Source organism: Aedes albopictus, chromosome 2, assembly GCF_035046485.1.
Source record: "Aedes albopictus strain Foshan chromosome 2, AalbF5, whole genome shotgun sequence".
NCBI classification, from domain to species: domain Eukaryota; kingdom Metazoa; phylum Arthropoda; class Insecta; order Diptera; family Culicidae; genus Aedes; species Aedes albopictus.
The window spans coordinates 305,427,564-305,450,128 of NC_085137.1; the positions used below are offsets into that span (position 1 = coordinate 305,427,564).

A 22,565-nucleotide genomic window follows, 5' to 3' on the forward strand; every position below is an offset into this window, starting at 1 on the left:
GCAGTGGTACACGTTTTCGATGCTCAAGGTAAGCCTCACTGTTGTCGGGTTCTGCTAGACTGCGGGTCTCAAGTACACCTGATCACGAAGGAGATGGCCGAACGCATCGGCGCAAAGATTTCATCGGCGAATGTGAAGATTTCCGGTGTTAACAATCGGACAACCACCAGCATGGAGAAAGCCACAGTCAAGTTCCGGTCCCGTTATAGTGACTACCGCGCCACGGTAGAGTGCGTCGTGACCCCGGCGGTGATTGGCAGAATTCCAAGCTCCCACATCGACGTGACCGATCCTCCCGGGTTCCAATTGGCCGATCCTGAATTCAACGTCCCTCAAGAAATCGATATGCTGATCGGTAATGAGCTGTTTTTCAAGATCATCCGGTCCGGTCAGTATCGGCTGGCAGAGCACCTACCAGAGCTACGTGATACTCATCTCGGGTGGGTATTCACCGGTGAGCTGGAAGAAGCGTGTCAGCAAGGTCCATCGTATTCCCACACGATCACCGTCGAGAACGTGTATGAAGCCCTGCAACGATTCTGGACCGTCGAAGAAGTTGCCGATCAAGAACCCATCTCATCTGAAGAAGTAGAGTGTGAGAAGCATTTCCGCTACACACATGAACGCACCGACGAATGAAGATTTGTTGTGCAACTTCCTTTGAAGGAAAACGCCTCCCAGCTGAGTGACTGCAGGTCGGTCGCTTTGAAAAGATTCCACCTCCTCGAACAACGTCTCGTTCGGAATCCGTGTCTCCGAGAGCAGTACTTGCAGTTCATCAAGGAGTATGAGCAGCTCGGTCACTGCAAGCAAATTGACGAAAGCAGAGATCCTTCCAACGTCCAAAAATGCTACCTGCCACACCATGCTGTCATCCGTCCAGACAGCTCGACGACGAAGTGTCGAGTTGTATTCGATGCATCCGCCAAGCCGTCGCAGAATGCCCTCTCCCTGAACGATGTCCTCAAGGTAGGTGGTACTGTCCAATCCGATATTCTTGATATTGTCCTGCGTTTTCGAAAGCACAAATATGCTTTCACGGCTGACATAAGTAAAATGTATCGCCAAATCGTGGTTGCTGCGATGCATCAGCCACTCCAACGCATTTTCTGGAGAGAGAGTCCCGAGCAGCCTCTGAAAGTATATCAATTGACCACCGTGACCTACGGTACAGTGAGTGCGCCTTTCCTTGCAACTCGCTGCTTAGTTCAGTTGGCTGAAGATGGTCATTCCGAATACCCCCTGGGAGCACCTACCGTTAAAGAAGATTTTTACGTCGACGACGTGTTGTCTGGCGACGATACGTTGGAAGCAGCGATTGAACGACAGAAGCAGGTGAAGGAATTGCTTGCTGGTGCTGGTTTCCCCATCCATAAGTGGTGTTCTAACTCTGACCTGATGTTGGAGCACATTCCAGAAAGCGAGCGTGAAAGTCCCAAGGCGCTCGAAGAACAAGGTATCAACACGGTCATTAAAGTGCTTGGTATTTTGTGGGACCCTCGAAGCGATGATTTCCTGTTCTCTATCAAATCTCCAAATTTCGATGCTGAATCCGAATCCAACACTAAGCGAAGCATATTGTCCGAAATCGCTAAGCTCTATGACCCTCTCGGATTCTTGGCACCCGTGATTGTTCTGGCCAAGTTACTTATGCAACAGCTGTGGCGTAGCAAGGTGGGCTGGGACGAGCCTGTCGAAGTAGAAATAGCTGAACAATGGGCACAGTTGAAGGCGTCACTCGAAGCAACAAACAGGATGCGCATCCCAAGGCGTGTTCTAATTGACGGAGCAGTGTGCTACGAGCTTCATGGGCTTGCTGATGCTTCGATGTCTGCCTATGGAGCGTGTGTCTTCATTCGAAGCGTATTGGACGAGTCGGCGCAGTTACAACTCTTGTGCAGCAAGTCGAAAGTGGCACCTTTGAAGGCGATTACGATTCCGCGACTGGAATTGTGCGCTGCACTTTTGCTGGCGCGACTGGTGAATAAGGTGCTGCAATCAATCCAAATGCCGTTTCATCGTGTGGTGCTCTGGTCGGACAGCCAAATTGTTCTGGCCTGGTTGCGCAAATCCCCTGATCAGCTTCAAGTGTTCGTGCGCAATCGTGTGGCTGCAATCCGAGAAGAAACATCGGATTTCGAGTGGATGTACGTCCGATCGGAGTTCAATCCGGCTGATATAGTGTCGCGTGGGCAGATGCCCAACGAATTAGTGAAGAATGAGATGTGGTGGCATGGACCAGACTTTTTGAGTGCAGTGAACTTTGAAAACAAGCCACCCGAAGAGATCAGTGAAGAAGACATTCCGGAGCTGCGTGCAACTCCATAAGTGCTACCTGCAATTGAAAAAGAAGAACAGTTGAAAGTGTTTTCAAAGTACAGCTCGTTCAGAAAGCTACAACGAGTTATTGCGCTGGTGCTGCGTTTCGCCAGCAACTGTAAGAAGAAGGATTCAGCTTCACGAGTGCATAAGACAATTCCTACCGTGGCTGAACTTCGCCTCGCAATGGACATTATCGTGAAAGTGGTGCAACGTGAAGAGTTCTACGATGAGATTGCTCGAATCGAATCGGGTGAACGGTGTAGACAACTTGGTTCGCTGGGACCCATCCTAGTGAACGGTGTTCTGAGAGTCGGCGGACGCTTAGAGCATTCCAACCTTCCATACAATGAGAAGCATCCGATCATCTTGCCGTCCAAAAGTCCCATCGTTCGCATGCTTATTCGTGCCCTGCATGAAGAGCATCTCCATCTTGGACCGACTGGCTTGGTCCACGTGATTCGACGAGATTTCTGGTTGGTCAACGCTGCAGCTACTATCCGTGGAGTAACCAGATCTTGCGTGAAGTGTTTCAAAGTCAAGCCTGTGGACACAAACCAGTTCATGGAAAACCTGCCATCCTGCCGCGTGACACCTGCGCCGCCCTTTCCGTTACTGGCGTGGATTACGCTGGGCCGTTCCATATCAAGCAGGGCCTGCGCAAGGTGACTACCGTGAAAGGCTATGTAGCGGTGTTCGTCTGCATGGTGACTCGAGCCGTGCATCTGGAGCTGGTGTCAGACATGACGACCAGTGCATTCATCGCTGCGCTTCAGAGGTTCGTGAGTCGGCGTGGAATTGTCCATCAACTACATTCCGACAACGGCACTAATTTTCGTGGTGCGCATCACGAACTGAATCAGCTGTACCAGGCATTTCTGCAAGAGCAGGAGTCGAATCAAATCGCATCGTTTTGCACGACCAAAGGGATTGAATGGCAGTTTATTCTGGCGGATGCCCCCGAGTTTGGTGGCATATGGGAAGCTGCAGTCAAGTGTATGAAGAGCCATCTGAAGAGAGTCGTCGGGTATTCCTCTCTGAACTTCGAGCAGTATGCGACCATCCTGACGGAAATTGAAGCGATCCTGAACTCCCGTCCGCTATTTGTGACATCAGCGCCGGACGGATCCGAGGTGATTACGCCTGCCCATTACCTCATCGGGCGTCCACTCACCGCTATACCAGAGCCGTTCTACGAAGATATTCAGGCAAACCGCTTGGATAAGTGGCAACACCTACAGATGCTGCGGGAGCATTTCTGGAAGGTTTGGTCCCGCGACTACCTGAGCAGCTTGCAGCCTAGAAAGAAAAATCAGAAGCTTGAAGCAAACGTGATTCCTGGAATGATTGTTCTGGTGCACAACCGGAATTTGCCCCCTCTACAGTGGAAACTGGGGGTCGTAACCAAAACCTTTCCTGGAGCCGATGGTTTGGTACGAGCCGTAGACGTGTACAGTGACAAGTCGACATTCCGTCGGCCGATCAACAAATTGTCAATCCTGCCGATAGAAGACAACAAGGCCTACTTTGGTGCATCTAAATTTTTGAAATAGACATTTCAACGCGGCGGTGAATGTTCCGTATACGGAAGAATTAGATATTTTCTCAATGTTACGCTAGATTTTCCACTGCCCGCATATCCCGCCATGTTCATGCTTCGCGTGTGTAGACTAGCTACCGCGCGCCCCATTCATGCCCGCGTATGAATGAGGCTGTGTAGAGGAAGACAGATGAATGAAAAAGTACAGTTCTCGAGAGACGATCGACAGGGACAGACGTGTTAAAAGAAGCTATGTTATTCGCGTTAATTAGTTTAATAAATAGTAGTTAAGTGCAAACACAGTGTTCCTATTTCCCAGTAACCCAGTCCTAGTTCCGAAGAAGTGTCCTCCCGAAAGGCCGTAACGTGTATCGGCCACAAGACGAAGCGTCCAGCGAGGGATCCTTACCCTCTAGCTTCGAGTCCTCCTCCGAAAAGTGTTACAGTCCACTTTGCTCGTTCCCCCGGACGGAACAGACACTTTTTGCATTGCAATAGTGTCTTTATATATATTTGAATCTGAAAAGTCAATGTAAACATTTGCATGGATGATGATTTATGGTACTAACTGAAATTCTTGTTATCTTAAGGTTGCAGTCAAAATTTCACCACAATCGAATTGCTAGAATCAGAGATTTTGATCCTCAAACATGATTATTTTGTATGGATATCGGCTCTGTCTTTATACACGCAAAAAAATCCGTTCCGATATTCGTGCACGCTCAGTCACGGCAACGGGAACAAGCGGGAACTATGCATAGCAACGATAACAACAATAAGAAATGTACACCGTGAACTAGATTTCACGTTTTCTAGAACGCCCATATTGACAGCTGGAACTAGTTTCAGTTCACGGTGTATATTTGCTTGTTCTCATATTTGCGCTTGTTTGTTCACGTTTATCAGAACGGTTTTCTGAGCGTGTACTTATTTCTCGCATTGTATGTGTTGTCCGTTGTCGATTGTTAATAATGTTCAGTCTGTAGAGGCCGTAAGGTAGAATTTAAAATTTTGCCTCCAAAACTTATTAACATTTGTTGTGCAATTCCTTAAGAAAAATTACCGGAAATCCTGAAGAAAATCTTCGATGCAGAGTCAAATAGTACCTGCTGAATTTGTTTGTTTCAAAGCAGCATGTAATCGGTATGTCCTTATATTTCTATTCCTTTCCATCTCAAAAATGAAAGTTTATTATGCAAAACTGATCATTGGATATAAAGAGTGTAAATTTGAACTATTTTTGTGGTTGCCCTTCATTTTCTAGAGCCAAGCCTTGCATTTCACTATCTCTTATTTTGATCTCCTCCTTGGACGTTTTTTTTTTATTGGGAAATCGTTTCACTCACCCCCAATTCCCTTTAGGAGCTATTGTAACGACCCTGAGGCCCAGGACAAAGGCTTGGGTGGCCACAATAGGGGGGTCCCACTAGAGTTTTTGAAAACATTTTGAAGAATTTTCTGTAGATTTTTTCAAAGAACTATTAGATTTCTTTTTTCGAAATTTGGAATTATTTTTGCAATTTTTGAGTCTGATTTTACTTAGACGGCTTACGACTTACTCAAAGGGAGCATCCGTTAAGTACGTCACGCTAAAAATGTGAATTTTCAACCCCCCGCCCCCCTTCATATGGGGTTTTCCTATACCTAATACATTTGCTTGTCACACATTCACGAATCCCCCCTCCCCCTCCAATGGTAACGTACTTAATGGATGACCCCAAATCGGAGAACACGAAAACAGTTGAAACATTTTTTTAGGAAATCTATCCGACTTTTTTGAGTTGAGAGATTGCCTTACTGAAAAAAGGATGATTGCATGGTGATTAAGTCTATAGATTCCTTGAAAAAAAATCAGAATAAATTTGCGAGAAATTGGCCATAACTTATCAGGGTTTTCCACTGAAGATTTTTTAGATAACAAATTATATCGGAATTAAAGTAAGGCAATTTAACAGGAAATTCTATTCGAGCTTAAGTCAGAAATTCATTTGGGAGCTTATCATCGATTCTCTCCAACAGTTCTTCAGCATTTCCTAGTAAAATTTCCTTTTTGATTTAATAGTTTTGTGAACCTCCCCTAACAGTCATGCTTAAACAAGTTTTTGTTAAGTGTTCATTATTTATCGACCAGCAACTTCTCCAGAGACTGCAGCAGGGATCCACTAGAAATTGAGAAATTCTCGCTGAGACCGGCCCATTATTTACACCTTATCTTCAACATTGTTTTAGGTGGCAATTTTCTGAAAGTCGTCGCTAATTAAGTAAGGAAAATGCATTTGGTTACTCAAATTGCTGGACCCCCATTGGTTAGAGCCACAATATTTTTTGCAGACCGCTCGATTTCGGTCAAATGGTGGCTCATTTTAACCGTTATAACTCGAAAGTTTCGCCTAAATCACGTCAAAACGAAATGTTGTTGAAGATAGCGCTACTATTTAAAATTATAAAAAGTTGGGTCGGCAATACATTCTTCTAGCAGTTTCACTATGAACTCTGGCATGAATTTCTACTAAATCTTTGATCTAATGCTGTCACTACAACTCAGTCGTAGTGGAGACGTTCATACAGTAGGACGTGAGTTGTCATCCGAGCCGCAGTGGGCGATTTCTCGGTAGCGGTTTGAAGTTGCACAAATACACTCGTGAAAAGCATTTGTTTATGCATCATTGTGTTCCGCTAGAATTTCAAAAAAAAAATAATTTAGTAGATCTCTACATTTTTCCTAGGTCTGCTTATTGTTCTAGATTCAAATTCTTCCACAACGACATTAATTCCTCTATTATTTGTGATCAATATATATTTTTTTAAAATAATTTCCATGTAATATTGTCAAAAATTTATTCTCTATATGAAGGGCCCCCACAACACTGGGCGCTCAGGACTGAAAGTAAGTAAGTAGATGAAATATTGGTTTTAACTTTTATAATTATGGAATGTAATGTGTGAACGATTTTCTTCAAAAAATAAAGCTGAAGGTCAAAAATGTTAATACATAGTAGGGTATGGGTTCTCTTATTAAGCAAGTGGCTTCCATTTTCACCCTAAAAAAAGGATGGAAGCGTTGTTTCTTATTTTTTGTATTTTTTGTTGGATGTGAGCACGCATGAAAACAAAAAAACGGAATCAATCGGTGCCGTAATCGCTTGTTTGCTATTAGGATGAATATAGGAGCGGGATATTACTTATGACATACATACCCTAGATAGAAAGAAAAATACATGGGTTTTTGTCAGGATGCTGCCACAGCAAGATGGGTCATTCATTTAGCTTTAGAACTTTTATTTTTTATTTTTCTTAATCACTTAACCTAATTTACAGATCTTTTATCCACTATAGCACTGCTCGAGCGATTCCAATTGGCAGTCGCACTTTCACTTTTGTACAGCGTATAAATGCATTCTATTATTCTACTATATCGAACTGTTTGCTTTTCGCACTGCTTTCACTTTCTACCCTATCATGTAGAATTATGAGCCCGAGGATGTTGATGTGTGGCAGTTTGGTTGTTCCTTCTCCAGTCCGATTGGGGGTCCATTATGAGTTGCCGTTCCGTTCGCCGTTGTCCAAGTATTCGGGTCCATTTGAGCCATGAGCTCAAAGAGGGTCAGTGTTAGCTGCTCTCCGGGGGAAAGAGCAACTGACGAAAGTGCCGGGGCTGGGGTCGAACCCATGACCATCTGCTTATGAAGCAAACGTGTGACCACTTGCGCCCCGGGCCCCGGCTAAAATTTGGATTTGTTTTCCTCCATTTAAATGTGTATTTGACCAAAAAAAAACCCTCACCATACTTGTAACACGCATGTCTATGTACAAAATCTGTATCCAATATTGTTCAGCTGTGATCATTCGAAGCTAACAGATGTTGGGAATCAGTCTCAGCCATCTCGGCCTAAACGTTGGGCATGTAACGCATGCACAAAAGGTTCTGCGTGGTAGAACGGTTCAATTAAATATTACACGCTCCGCCACTGACTGTCCACATTCAACGCTTTAATAAGTGAGAAATCGATGCTCCACGATTGCCATCACTCCGGTTTCCATCGGAATGTATCGGCACACAACAGGTAAAGAAGCAAACGAAACTTCCGCTCACGGTTGGCAAGCTGACGATCGCCGGGTAGAAATTGGAAAACCACCCGATCGATTCGATGACTGCATACAACCAACCACGCTCGCTGGTTGGTACAGTTAGATTCTGATCAATGAATGGACATTCTAATGGTCAAGGGCGAGACGCGGTTCTACACTAAAACGGTTCATTTCTTGGCTCGTTGGTAGTTTGGTAGGAACCAACATGTTTTTGAGGCAGTCGTGTATGCACGATTTTACGACAGATGGGAAAGCGAAAGGATGAATTAGCAAGAGCGACATCCGGTGGAAAGGGCGTTAGCAAGTCACGATGATTTTTTCTAAACGGATTTACTGGGGAAACTTCTTCCGAGTTCGACGAATTGATGTGATGTCTGAACGGGGGTAGACAAAATGATCGGGACAGGCTAAATTTTCACTTTTCAAAAAATGTTCAACTAGCTGTTACTTTCCGAAAATTGCATCAAATATTCTTAAATTTTCACTGTAAGTTGACCAACTAGTTGTGTATCAGTGGCCATCAGGCCAAGGATCAGGCTATTCTGCACGAAGTTATTTAGGAAGATTCTTGGAAAAGGTATAATTATTCGATAGCCAACTTTGAGCTGTTATATCTCCGGTTTAATGAACCGAATGCAATGTAACTTTGACCATTTACGACTTATATAACGAGCTATCAAAAACTTTTGACTGAACTTTAAATTGTTAACACGGAAGGAAATTATAACGATTGCATTATTTTTCATATAAAACATCAAATTATCCAAAACTTCAACATCTTTTCAAAATTAAAGATGCTAACTACAGTTCATTTGAATTGCCTCTAATTGACTTGAATATAAATATGTTTTGATGGAAAGGAACAACATAGCTAGAAATAAATTGAAAAAACCCAGATTAATCCACCTAGTGGTGATAGTGCCTTTCTCGTCGAAACTGTACTCATGATTTTTCCATCGACGTTAGCCAAAATGTTCCTGAATCATTTTATATAGAAAAACACAATTTTAACTTTCAAAAAGCAACCATTTTGGCTTTCATCGATTTGGGAAACTTATTGATGATACATATTCCGATGCTATGTTCAACAACAAAGCATAGCTAAAAAATATCAGACCTCTTAGTTGACTGCTTGACCACCTTACCCCTGGTCGTGCATTGGGGTCATTATGACCCCATTCTATTCACTACGGCAGCGGGGTGAGCGTCAGCTAATGCATGAAGAAGGTTGACTTTATTCACAATCACAGATCACTTTGTGATCCTCGACAAAGTGTTTTTAGCACACTTTAGGCTATATTTTAGTATCATTGGTAACACGATTCATGTGAAATTTGACCTCCTTACGAGAAAAAGCAGAAAATGGAAATTTTCCATTCAAATTTCAATCGCAATAAGAAAAGCGAGGGCTCAACCAGCCGCACCCAAATTGTGAGCAGTAAATTTAGAAGCAAAAGGAGATTGAAGATTGAAAAAACTTTATTCGGTGTTGATGCGATCAAATTATATTTTTTCCACGTTGTTCCATCCTACTATATATTCACACCGCACGAATCTGAAATGGTGTGATATGATGAGATTGCTTTGGTCACGATTTTGTTCTCTTGCAGATATGAAGATTTTGACCATTTCGTTTACGTTTACAGGCTATCAAAAAAGCTACGATTTGATTTATCGCTTTAACATTTATTTTGTTCACTTTTATAATTCCGCTATTTGATGTGCAGCTTACATGGGTTTTGTTCAATTTTACGTTTGACCACTTACGGCGGGACACCTGGAACCGATTCCGGCTGTCTCACATATGGACTGAGACTATGTTCTTATCAACTGTTCATTGGGTTACCTAAAAAGCCGAACATTAAAGTGATCTGAGGCTATTTTCTTGCTAATCGTTCGGCAAATTTTAGAAAAAGCTGCGATTTTATGTGTCGCATGCAGGAATTTGGTTCACTTCTATTTAATCACTTCCCATGGAACACCCGCAACCGATTCTGAAATACTATTACTAGTTCTAGATGTGACCTGAGACTACTTCCTTGTTGACCGTTCATCAAAAAATCAAAAACGCCGCTATGATTTGGTTCCCTTCTATATTTTACCACTTCCGGTGGGTTTCTCGTCTCATCACCAGTTATGGAACACTACCGGTTCTCTCAAATATGGTCTGAGATTATGTACTGGTTAACCGTTTATCATGTTACTGAATAAGTCATTGATATGTCGCATGTATTGGTTCTCTTTTACATTTGACCATTTCTGGCGGGACACCCGGAATTGGTTCCGTAACACACTGATATAGCTTGCGTCTACTTTCTTGCAACTGTTCATCATGTTACCTAAACAGCCATGATACCTCAATGCATGGGTTTGGTTTCACTTCTGGCCCAGAACCGGTTGCGGAACACTACCGGTAGTCTCTTAAATTGTCTGAGACTATTTGCTTGCTAACGTTTATTTGGTTGTCCTTCACATACCCAACCCCCGCCAACTCATTTTGAAAATGCTGGCATTTCGTCAATTACCATCCAACTTTTTTGAAGTCGCCCTTAATCGATCATAAATTGGTGCAAGTTTATGACACTCAAGTGGTCATGTAATATCCGGAACCATTCCGAAGATATTCTGGATTGTACTGGGGTCAGGGGGTGGGGGAGTTGTCTGTTTTGCCAAATGACCAAAAGTGATTATTTCGTGTGTTATTGTGTTTGAGAGGCCCTCGCGGAACCTGTTTCAGGTGCTCCGGAGCGGCCATATCAATTGCTTCATACTTAAGTCGTTTTTTTCAGCCAAATTCTCTTGAAACCATGAAGTTTGATAAGTCGCACGGCATGTTTTAATTGCAAACCAGAAATGTCCCCGATGTCACCCCCGTAGAACCTATGCTAGATGTTCCGGGGTGGCCATATTAGTTGATACAGACTTCAGGGTATCGTTACTGACTCAGTTATTCGAAATCATGAAGTTTGATATGTCACACGACATGTTTTGGATGAAAACCAGAAGTGACCGCAATGAGGCCCCCGCGGAACCTGTTACGGTGATCCGGATGGGTCAACTTATTCAAATCTGCTTATCGCAGTTGTGTTTTATTGTTCGCAATGAAAATTCCGCCGAAAATCGATTGTTCAAACACAATAACACACGAAAAAATCATTTTTAGTCATTTCGGCACCCACTTGGGTGTAATGGCCACTTGGGTGTAATAAACTTGCACCAATTTATGATCGATTGAGGGCAACTTCAAAAAAGTTGGATGAAAATTGACGAAATGCCAGCATTTTGAAAATGAGATGTTGGGGGTCGGATACGTGAAGGTTATCAAAAAAGCCGCGCTTTGCTGTGTTGCATGCATGGGTTTGGTTCAATTTTATTGTTAGCCGCTTTTGGAGGGAAACCCGGAACTAGTTTCGGCACTACTGGCAGTCCTTAATGTGGTCTTAGCCTACTTCCTTGATAAGCGATCATCAAGTTGTCAGAAAAGACGTGATTTGATGTGTCGCATGCATAAGTTTTGTTCACTTTTATATACGGCCATTTCCGGCGGCACACCTAGAACCGGTTCCGAAACACTACCGGTTCAGATATGATCTGAGTCTTTTTTTATGCCAACCTTTCATTATAAAAAAAAGCCACGCTTCGATATGTCGGATGCATAGATTTGGTTCACTTTTATATTTGGCCACTTCCGGAGGGACACCAGGAACCGGTTCCGGAACACTACCGGTTCAGATATGGTCTGAGACTGTTTTTTTGCTAACTGTTCAACAAGTTATCGAAAATGCCGTTGTTTGATGTGTCGCATGCATGGGTTTAAATTACTTTTATATTTTACCACTTCCAGCGGAACATCCGGAAACGGTTCCGGAACACTACCGGTTCAGATATGGTCTCAGACTATTTTCTTGCTAACTGTTCATCAAGTTATCGAAAAAGCCGCGATTTGATGTGTCGCATGCATAGTTTTGGATCACTTTTATATTTGGCCACTTCCTGCGGGACATCCGGAACCGGTTCCGGAACACTACCAGTTCAGATATGGTCTGAGACTGTTTTCTTGCTAACTGTTTATCAGGTTATCGAAAATGCCGCAGTTTGATGTGTCGCGTGTACAGGGTGTTCAATAAGTTCGGATACACCATATAACTTCAATTAATTTCATATCTGTAATTCAGATTTTCAAAGTAAATGTATTTATTGAAAGGTCATATAACACTAGTCAAATATAGCATATGGTTTTGAATAAAGCTTTTTTCTACTTTTTTTTATAAGTCTTAGATGTATCTAAAGTTTGTTAGCTCCGGCACGCTGGAATAATTTTCGATAAGTTGCTCAAGCTACAGAAGTCTAAAACGTTGACTTTTGAGTTTATATCTCACTATACTATATTAAAATAACTAAATTAATAGACAAAACCTTTACACTGCTATTTCAGTGATGATATGGTGATAAATTTGCAAGTTTAGTCAAAATGAGCTTAAATCTATGAAAATGGCATAAAAACATTATATAAAGCCAATTTTGGTTCAAATTTACCACAATAGGGATATAATCAAGTTTTGGAAAAGATATCTATGGATTAAACTGAGATATAACGCAGCCTTGCTTTTTGACAAAACAAAAATCATTAAGCCAGGTATAGCGGCAATTTTAGAAATTTTAAAGATCAAAATGAAATGAGTCCGTATTTCACCCAATCTGAATCTTATAGATTATTTCGTATGGCCATAGTTGCTACCACTAATGCTGAGGACAACAACCTAATTTGATTCAACTTAACGCCATTACTCAATAAAAGCTAGACGAAATACCAATGACAGACGTGCATGCCGGCCAAAAGGAACTTGAGACACATTTGCAATTATTACAAAAGGATAAAGGACAGTTTATTTCAAAACATATACTGTATTTGATCAGTATTATGTGAGCTTTCAATTAATACATTTACTTTGCAAAACTGAATTACAGATGGGAAATAAATTCAATTTTACTGTGTATCCGAACTTATTGAACACCGTGTATATGTTTGTTACATTCTTATGTATGGTTCCTTCCAAGGGTACTGGTCCGGAACACCTAAATGGCCATAACTCCGGAACGGCTGAACCGATCCGAACCATTTTCAATAGGAACCAATGGGACCAGATTCCGCGTCGAATGAACCGTTGGTCATTAAAATCGGTTGATGTTTACTGCCAAAAAGTGATGTGAGTTTTTTGTACACATACACACATACACACATACATACACACACACATACACACACACATACACACACACAGACATCACCTCAATTCGTCGAGCTGAGTTGATTGGTATATGTGACTCGACCCTCCGGGCCTTCTATCAAAAAGTCATTTTTGGAGTGAATATATAGCCTTTCCAGTACACTTAGTGTACGAGAAAGGCAAAAAGTAATGGGAGGCATATTTTAAAAAGATCAATTTATTAAAAAAAATTATAAAATAGAAGAAATCGCCATAACTTTATCTATTAATAGTTTAATCAAACGTTTTTTTAAGCTTATGATATAAGTCATAAATGGTCAAAATTTCTTTGCATTTGGTTCGATGAATCCGGAGATTTAAGAGCACAAAGCTAATCACAATCGAATAATTATACCTTTTCGCTAGAATCTTTAGAACTTCGTGCAGAATAGCCTGATCTTTATAAATTTTGGCCACTGATACACAACTAGTTGTAAACTTAAAGTGAAAATTTGAGAATATTTGATGCAATTTTCGGAAAGTGACAGCTAGTTGAATATTTCTTGGAACGTGAAAATTTTGCCTGTCCCGATAACTTTTTTTTTTATCTGTGCCCTTGGCTAGTTCATCTTGGGACCCACGATTTACTTCCCTTCCGAAGGAAGAACTCACATTTTGCGAGTTTGTCGGGAGTGGGATTCGATCCCAGGTCCTCGGCGTGATAGTCATTTTGTCTATCCCCTGTATGTGTATATGCATGTCTGTGTACAAAAAGCTCACTCACTTTTAAGGCACTTCCCATTGGTCAGATTAACGGATTTCAGCACAAATCGAACCGAATTTTTACCGCATTGTTTGCTATTAAAATGATCTAGATCGGCCGAGACGTTCCGGAGTTATGGCCATGTTTGTGATCCGGACCAGCACCTGCGGAATTGGTGTCATATATGAAACAAAATCAAATCATCATGCGGCACATAAAATTGCGCCGATTTTTGTAACCTTAGGCATGGTTAGCCCGTAAGCACCCGGGAGAAATGTAATTTCTTCTTTGTTTTAAATCATTTTACCCTGCCGTCTTTTTCATAATCAAAGGAATAGTTGTACTAAAAAAATGCATGGTACCTTCCCCCTTTGCTGGTAGCCGAAAATACGTGGATTTTTTGTATTTTTTATAAATTCTACATGTTTTTACTTAATGATTAACTATCATAGTCTGTTGAAGTTTTCACCCCAGAGCTATTCTAAGGCCTCCATAATACTCCGAAATTTGTGTCACAAATCCTACATTCTCATCCAAATTTTATACACTATGAATGATCACCACAGAACATAGTCTACGGTACTCAAAAGCCTCAAAGCACCCCTAGAAAATTCATGGTACATAAATTGGGTGATCTAGGTCCCGGGGAATCCTCGGGGAACTCTCGTAGAATCCTCGGGGAACTCTTGAAGGAATTCCCGAGGAACTCCCGGAGGAATTCCCAAGGAACTCCTGCAGGATTCATAGAAAGGTTCCCGGAGTAATTCCTGATAAACTCCTGGAGAAGTTTCAGAATAGTTCGTAGAGGTATTCTCGGAGAGCATCACGATGAATATCTGGTAAGCTATCAGAATTGCACTCTGAGGTTCTAAGAGCAGCGTAGATTATATTCCGCGAGCATTCGCTACCACAAAAATGTCCTGAGTTTCACAGATATTGCGACCCAAACTTAAAATACATTGGGGTCCATTTGTGTGCCATTGGACAATCGTGAAATAATTATGCCGATAGATTGAAGAGATACAAGATTAGAGTCTATGGAACTTGAAGGTCCTAGACTACATTCCACGAATATTTTTGTACAATTAAAACATAATGCAGTATGTACATATGTAACCCAAACCTCAAAGTATTAGAGGCCATTTGTATTTCACGGAATGTCCAACTACTATAATATCGAGCTGTTCGTAGCATTTCGGGGGCTAATTGACATCAACGTTATTAAATTTCTTGAACAGAGTGAACACAAATGATGGTAGATGTTGGAGATCTGAATTCCAGAGTAGTTTGGATGACCTAGATCACCAAACTTATGTACCATGAATTTTCTAGGGGTGCTTTCAGGCTTTTTGAGTATCGTAGACTATGTTCTGTGATCATTCATCGAGTATACAACTTATATAAACAATGCTGGATTTGTGACACAAACTTCGGAGTATTTTGGAGGCTTTACACAGAAAATAATATGTATTTAAAATTCAGCGAGAAATCATGCACATAAACGGAATGCTTGAGTTAGTGCACTTTTACATATCTCATGTAAAATTACACCAAAAAATTACCATCATGGACACCAACCGGTTACGCGACTATTAACGAAAATTTACACAGAGTGTCCATTTCCCGGGCATTTTCTTTGTCCCGGGATTCGGGATAAAAATTGTGGCATATCCCGGGAAATCCCGGGATCCCGGGATTTTTAGGAACTACAGATTTCGGTGGAAATTGAGATAAATTTCAAATAAAACACCATATTTGTCAGCTTTGTCTATCCATTTTGTTGAATATGGAGGGGAACTATTGTTGTAGTCACTCTTAAAAACCGCTTTTTTAGTTTCAGAAATCCGGTAAATAATAGGGAACCTAAACTAAATTGCAATGTGCTGCTGGAGAGCTAACAGAACTTTTTTGATTAGTTGCAAAATATGAATGTAATTTGCTCAAAATGCTTTTAGAATATGTAGATATTGTTTGCTATAACTTTGGACTGAGCTTCTGAAGGGACGAACATGTTTCTGTAAACTAGGTATTGTCTCGATGATTTGGATAACCATACAATACATGCCCACACAAAGTTTAATAATTATCGAGTGAGTAAAATTTTTGTTTACTTGATTGTTACAGAGGATTTCGTGATTTTGTGGTACAATTATAGAAGTCGTCAAGAGAATGTGTTGTTAACAAAAACTGAATCGTCCTCTTGCAGGCTCCATCAAGAATTTTCGAAATTTAACGCCAATAATGGGCATAAAATCATACATTCCGGGATTCCCGGGAACTCCGGGAAATCAAATATTAAATCCCGGGATACGGGAAATCCCGAAATTGCCTAAATCCCGGGAATTCTTGTCCCGGGACGTCCCGGGATGGACACTCTAAACGAACGTAACGTAATTTTACATGATATCTCAAGTAAATATGTTCTAACCCTAGCATTCCCTTTATGAACATGATTTTTCGCTGAATTTTATATGAATATTTTTTTCTGTGTAGAATAGCTCTGGGATAAAAACTTTAACTGACTATGATGGATAGAGATGCATTGCATGTCAAGGATCAGTGAATACTTATTGATGATTAGCAAATTATGAAAATTTCGAAAAATTATAAAAATATACAAAATGCCACGCATTTTCGGCTACCAACAAAAGCGGTGAGGGTGTAAAGGGCCATGCATTTCTTAGCACAACTATTCCCCTTGGCTATAAAAAGAACTCCAGGGTAAAATGTTTTAAAACAAAGAAGATGTTATATTTCAACCAAAATAAGATCGTCCCGAGTGATTACGAGTTAACGAATTTTGTGCGAAGTTCATCAATGGAGACCAGAAAAAACACGATGTCGCCCCAAAATTCAAGATGGCGACCTAAAATCCAAGATGACGGCCTTAAAATTCACCATGGTGGCTGTTTATGGAGTTTTAGGATTTAAAATCATGCAATATGGATTTATGTGATATGAAATAGATTTACGAAATTCAAAAATTGGCGGCTTAAATATCAAAAAATGCAAAATTCAAGATGGCGGCCCAAGATTCAAGATGGCGGTTATTCTAATGAATTTCTGCTCTGAAACCAAGTAATATGATTATATTTGATATGCGGAAGATGTACGAATGGCAGCAATGATTGAAGCCCAAAATCCAATACAGGTCGGACTCGATTATCCGGAGTGAGATTCTGATGCTTCTCAACCATATATCTAGGCAACGGAGAGCTGTATAAAGTTGAAATTTTGACATTTTCGCAAGCCAACTTCGATTAGTTATCAGTCAAAATTTCAGCTTCTTACACCATTCCGTTTGCGAGATATTGTTTTGGTAAGCGCCAGAACCCGACTCCGGATAATCGAGTCCGACCTGTATGGCTGCTATTTCAAGGAGTTTGGGTTTATGTATTTCGTATGTGGAAAATGGCAATATATTTAAGAGGGCTGCCCGAAATTAAAATCCAGATGGCGGATGTTGTATGGAGTTTTAACGGAGAAATCATGCAACATACGGTAATTTTCCGATTATTTCACTACATTCGTTCGACAGACATTATTACTAATAATTTTCTGTTTCATTTGAAGATATAAACTATCACCTCTTCGTCAAGACAAATGTTCAAAACACGTAGGGATGTTAAAATAGGAACATTATTATATTTGGAATGGCGAAGATGTCTAAACTGCAAAAGCGATGACCAGAGATTCCAACATATTAACCCAAAACTCAAGATGGCTGCTGTTTTATGAAGCTCTATGCTTTGAAATCATGCAATATAGTGTAGGTAAAATGTCCGGAGTCAAAGAATGGTGGCTAGTATATCCTCAATGGTATTTGAAAATCCAAAATATTTTAAAGTAAATGCTTCAAGAATAACACATACAATTGAACAACCGGTCAAAGTCTCGTGGTGACTTCGATCGGTTAATCAATTGTGTTGTTTGTTTTGTTCAACTTGTAAGACGTATCGTGCACTGTTAAATTCACTTAGTAAGTAACAAACCAGCCAAATTTCCTTACTGTTTGAATATAATAATCGATGAATTGAAAAATATATCAAACAAAACAGAAGCCAGTTAAATGACAGAATTGCTTGTTCTGTGAAAAGGATTTTTGTTAAACGGGTATAAATGGTTTATGAAGGCACAAGAAAAGGACCATCACCGTTAGGTGGATTAACAAGGATTTATTTTTCAAGGGTTTCTCCAATAACTACTTCAGGAACTCCACTCACAATACTTTCAGTTTCCTGGACCCGTGGTACAGTGGTCACACGTTCACTTCATAAGTGGATGACCATGGGTTCGATTCACGCCGGCACTTTTTACAACGATAGCGGCTGACACTGACGCTCTTCTGAGCTTCTAGCTCTAACAGACTCGGATAATTGGGTATCGACGAACGACAACTCATAATGGACCTCCAATCGAACTGGAAAAGGAACAACAGCCACACATCAACATCATCGTGCTCTTCATTCTACCATGGACAGAATAGAAAAGTGAAAGAAACATAAAGACAATCAGTTCAATAAATTAGAATGGAATAGGTTTAGGCTCTGTAGAAAGTGTAACTGCAGCTGTCAATTGTAATCGCTCACATAGTGCCCAAGTGGACAATTGAGCTAAAAATAAGGTTAAGCGTTTAAGAATAAAATAAAGAACACTTTTAGTCAACCTAGCAGGAAATAATCCATTTCTTCAGAAGTATTTCCAATGATTTTTTAGGAGTTTTTCAAGGGATACCTTCTATAAGTTTCGGTCAGAACATTTTCTGAGTTTGTATGGAGAGTTCTACTAGTGGTAAAATCAACTTCACTTCCGAACACTACTTTAAAACTTATCTATATACAGGGAATAGTCAACATAATCGGGGCAGGCAAAATTTCCACTTTTCTGTAACTTTTGAAAAATTGCATCATATATTCTCAAATTTTCACTGTAAGTTGATCAACTAGTTGTGTATCAGTGGTCCAAATTTGAAAAAGGTCGGGCTGTTCTACACATTCTACAGAGTTTAGAAAAAGGTGTAATTATGCTATAGCCAACTTTAACTTGTTTTATTTTTTTTTTACTTATTCGTTTATTTGAAAGGCTCGGGCGCCACATGGGCATAACTGAGCCGAAATCTTTTGTTTTTACAATGATTTAAAATTTTACAATTTATTACTGCCTTAAAACTATGTTAGTTTGGGAAGCCGAAGTACTCGCGGCTGTTTCGAGGTTAAGGATTGAAGAAGAAAAAAAAATGGGAAGGACGGACTAATGGGTTTAAAACTAAATTATTTGCTAACTTATACTAAAACTTTGATGGGACAAATTGTCCATATCTGTAACGGAACCAAAAAGAAAGGACTTTATCGGTAGAAAACGACAAGAAGAGGACAAACGGAAGGGGGTGACGACAGACAGGGGCGAACAACAAAACCAAAAGGCGGACAACGAAAACAAGGAACGTACTACATCAAACTCTGACATCAACACGTTTCAAAAACTGGTAAATCAGGTTCATGTATTCCAAATCAAGTCCTGCCAACACTTCTCTAACGGGTTTCTGTTGTTTTCCTCGGACCCGGAGAATTTCATGCAGCTCAGATCTGACCTCACGATACTCATTGCATCCCCATACGACATGTTCGATATCCTGGTAAGCCCACTTGTTTTATATCCGGATTTAATAAACCGAATGCAATGAAATTTTGAGCATTTATGACTAATATAATGAAATTTTAAAAGCTTTTGACTAAACTTAAAATTCTTAACATGAAAGAAAATTAAATATAATGATTTGATTACTTTTCAAGTATATTACCAATTTATCCAAAACTTCATCATCGTTTCAAAATACGAGATTGTAATTATAGGGTAAGTGTTCCAATTATGGCTATAGCACCAATTATTCATCATAATTGATTTTCACTCTCTAACGATGTAAATAAACAAGACAAAATTTGTAAACAACAGATCACGTTCACAAAAGATGATTTCATTCATTTAACCTCCACATTTTGCTAAAATTTTAGTAGAAATAAATCATTTTCCTTAAAAATTCGGCTTCCTTGCACCCTTTTTCGCTATAGTGTACCAGTTATGGCTACTCAGATGAGGGATGCATGCAATTAGTGCGAAAAGGAAACGAAGTTAAAAAATGTAACCATCCATGTTCCTATCATTGGCACACACTGTAATAAATACTAAAAGAAGTTTTGGCTCCGTTTCTTATTTTTCCTGTAAAGTATGGAAACTAAGCTATCTTTAAACATATTGATAACATTTGTTGGTCTTCTTGTTATTTTTGTACGAATAGCTTTCCTTAGGTAGTACCATAATTGGTAAAGTCACGCTAGTTCATTTAAATTCCCTATAATTGGCGTGAATATATATGTTTCGAAGTGAAGCAACCAAACGGCCGGTATTGAAGTGAAAAAGTAATAGGATGCATATTAAAAATAGATGATATTAGGGGCTGTTCATAAACCACGTAGACCAAAATTTGGCCATCTCAGACCCCCCCCCCTCCCCCCTCGTAGACTTTTGTCCACACAAAAATTTTAAAATTTATATGGAGCGTAGACTTTGGTCATACCCCCCCCCCTCCCCCCAAAAGTTCTACGTGGTTTATGAACGGCCCCTTACTTCAAAACCAAAGAATAAATGAAATCGCTATTACTTTTTTTTCTTAATACATATTACAGGTCGGACTCGATTATCCGGAGCATTGATTTTTATCTCACTCCGGATAATAAAAAAAATCCGGATCACGAAAAAAATTGAATTTTAATTCAAAAACGTATGGAAAAGTATATGTTTTTGTTATTTCATGTGCATGAATCAGTGACGTAGCCAGAAATTTGAATTAGGGGTCGCCCATAAATTACGTTACACATTTTTTAAATTTGTTTTTCGTTCCTCCTAGTCATACTGCTTTAATGAGGCCCCTGAAGTTTTTGTAGTGGTCATCATACTATGTTGAAGTCCCCCTCTTCTCGTAAAGCGTGACTTAAGTTATAGACGTTCCTTTAGAATATTGTATACAGTGGGACCTTGATTGTATTTTAGGCTGACAAAAGGAATTCCTTGATTTGCCCATGGAAAAATCACTGGAGGAATCTTTATAGAAGTCCGAAAGAAGTTTCTGAATCATTATGGAAATTACTGTTATTCATAGAAGATTTCTGTAAAAAATTCTTTATTTAAAAAATTCTTGAAAAATCCCCAGAGGAATCCATGGACAACATCCTGAAGATCTATACCCGAGCAAGAACGAATAAGATATCATACCAAGACAAGGTATTGAGTCACCGAAAAAAGTACCTCAACGAATTATTTGTTTGGTATTGAGGACTGCTTGAGGTATCATTGAATTGTAGAACACGCACCATTTATTGTTTTAGGTTTTGCATACCTAAGTTTAATATTTTACACCTATTCTCTCATGCTTGGATATCTGGGAGTTCCTGGAGAAATCCCCAAAAATATCCTGAGGAATATCTGGAAGAAACTCTGAAGAAATCCAAGCACGAGTTTCTGCAGAAATTCGAGTAAAAGGAACTCCTGGAATGATCCTTGGAGAAATTCCAGCACTACTTTTGAGACTTCCTCCCTAAAGGACTTCTTAAGCTCCACCAATAGAAAATTCAGGAGGAAACTTTAGAAAAATCCTTGGAGAACTCTTTCCAAGAATCTCAAGAATAATTCTTAGGAAATTTATAGAGGAAACCCTGGTGATATTGTTGGCAAGGAAGGTAAGGAAGAATCTGCAGCAGTAATTCCTGAAGAAATCCCAGGCGGACTGAAGGATTCCATACGGAATTCTTGGAGCAATACCAATTGATGTCAAGAGGAATTTATCTTATTTGAATGCTTGCAACTGCTGGAAGTCTGTGCCGGAAATTCATCATTAAAAAAAATCTCTGGAGAATTTTTCCTTGGAAATTCGGGAGGAATCCCAGCAGTAATATCTGAAGGAATCTTTACAGGTATTGTTTGGGAATTTCCTGGATTGGCGTCTGTTTTCAAAGGATACCGTTAATTATATTTTGAAAACAGTCGCAAATTTAGCATTTTTTCGCTGATACGAAATTCTAAATTGTTGACCTTTTCAAATATAACGGGAGATTGGTTTGTTACCTAATTTGTATATGATCCCAAAATATATCAACTGATATTAAAATTGATTGTGATATGGTATGCCGAATGTAAAACACTTTTTCTTAGTAAGAAAGCTAACACAATCGGATCAGAAAACCGACAATATGTGGAGAAAACGCAACCGTTGAGAGGCATCGGTCAGCACAGTATTATAATATTTAACGATTTCGAATTTCTGCATTAAAATATTTAAAAAAAATCTCAATAAAAATACTCTGAATAATCGAGTCTAAAATTCCAGATAATCGAATCCCGGATAATCGAGTCTCCGGATAATCGAGTCCGACCTGTAATTTAAAATAAGTCGAACGTTTTTCAAAGGTCATAAGTCATGAAAGCACAAAATTGAATTGCATTCGGTTAATTGAATCCGGAGATATATCAGCTCAATGTTGGCTATCAGACAATTACATATTTTTCTAGAATCTTTCTAGCTTCGTGTAGAACTGCCCCATCTTCCCAGTTTTGGACCACTGATACACAACTAGTTGGTCAACTTACAGTGGTA

At 40.0% G+C, this 22,565-nt stretch overlaps 2 protein-coding genes across 2 annotated transcripts in view; both read right to left on the reverse strand.

Annotated features, from left to right (window-relative positions):
- Nucleotides 1–22,565, reverse strand: part of LOC109424263 (ninjurin-A-like) — a 233,772-nt gene that overhangs the window by 78,336 nt on the left and 132,871 nt on the right. The gene's annotated exons all lie outside the window — the stretch shown is intronic.
- LOC109428714 (uncharacterized) overlaps nucleotides 1–22,565 on the reverse strand; it is an 84,118-nt gene that overhangs the window by 59,447 nt on the left and 2,106 nt on the right. The gene's annotated exons all lie outside the window — the stretch shown is intronic.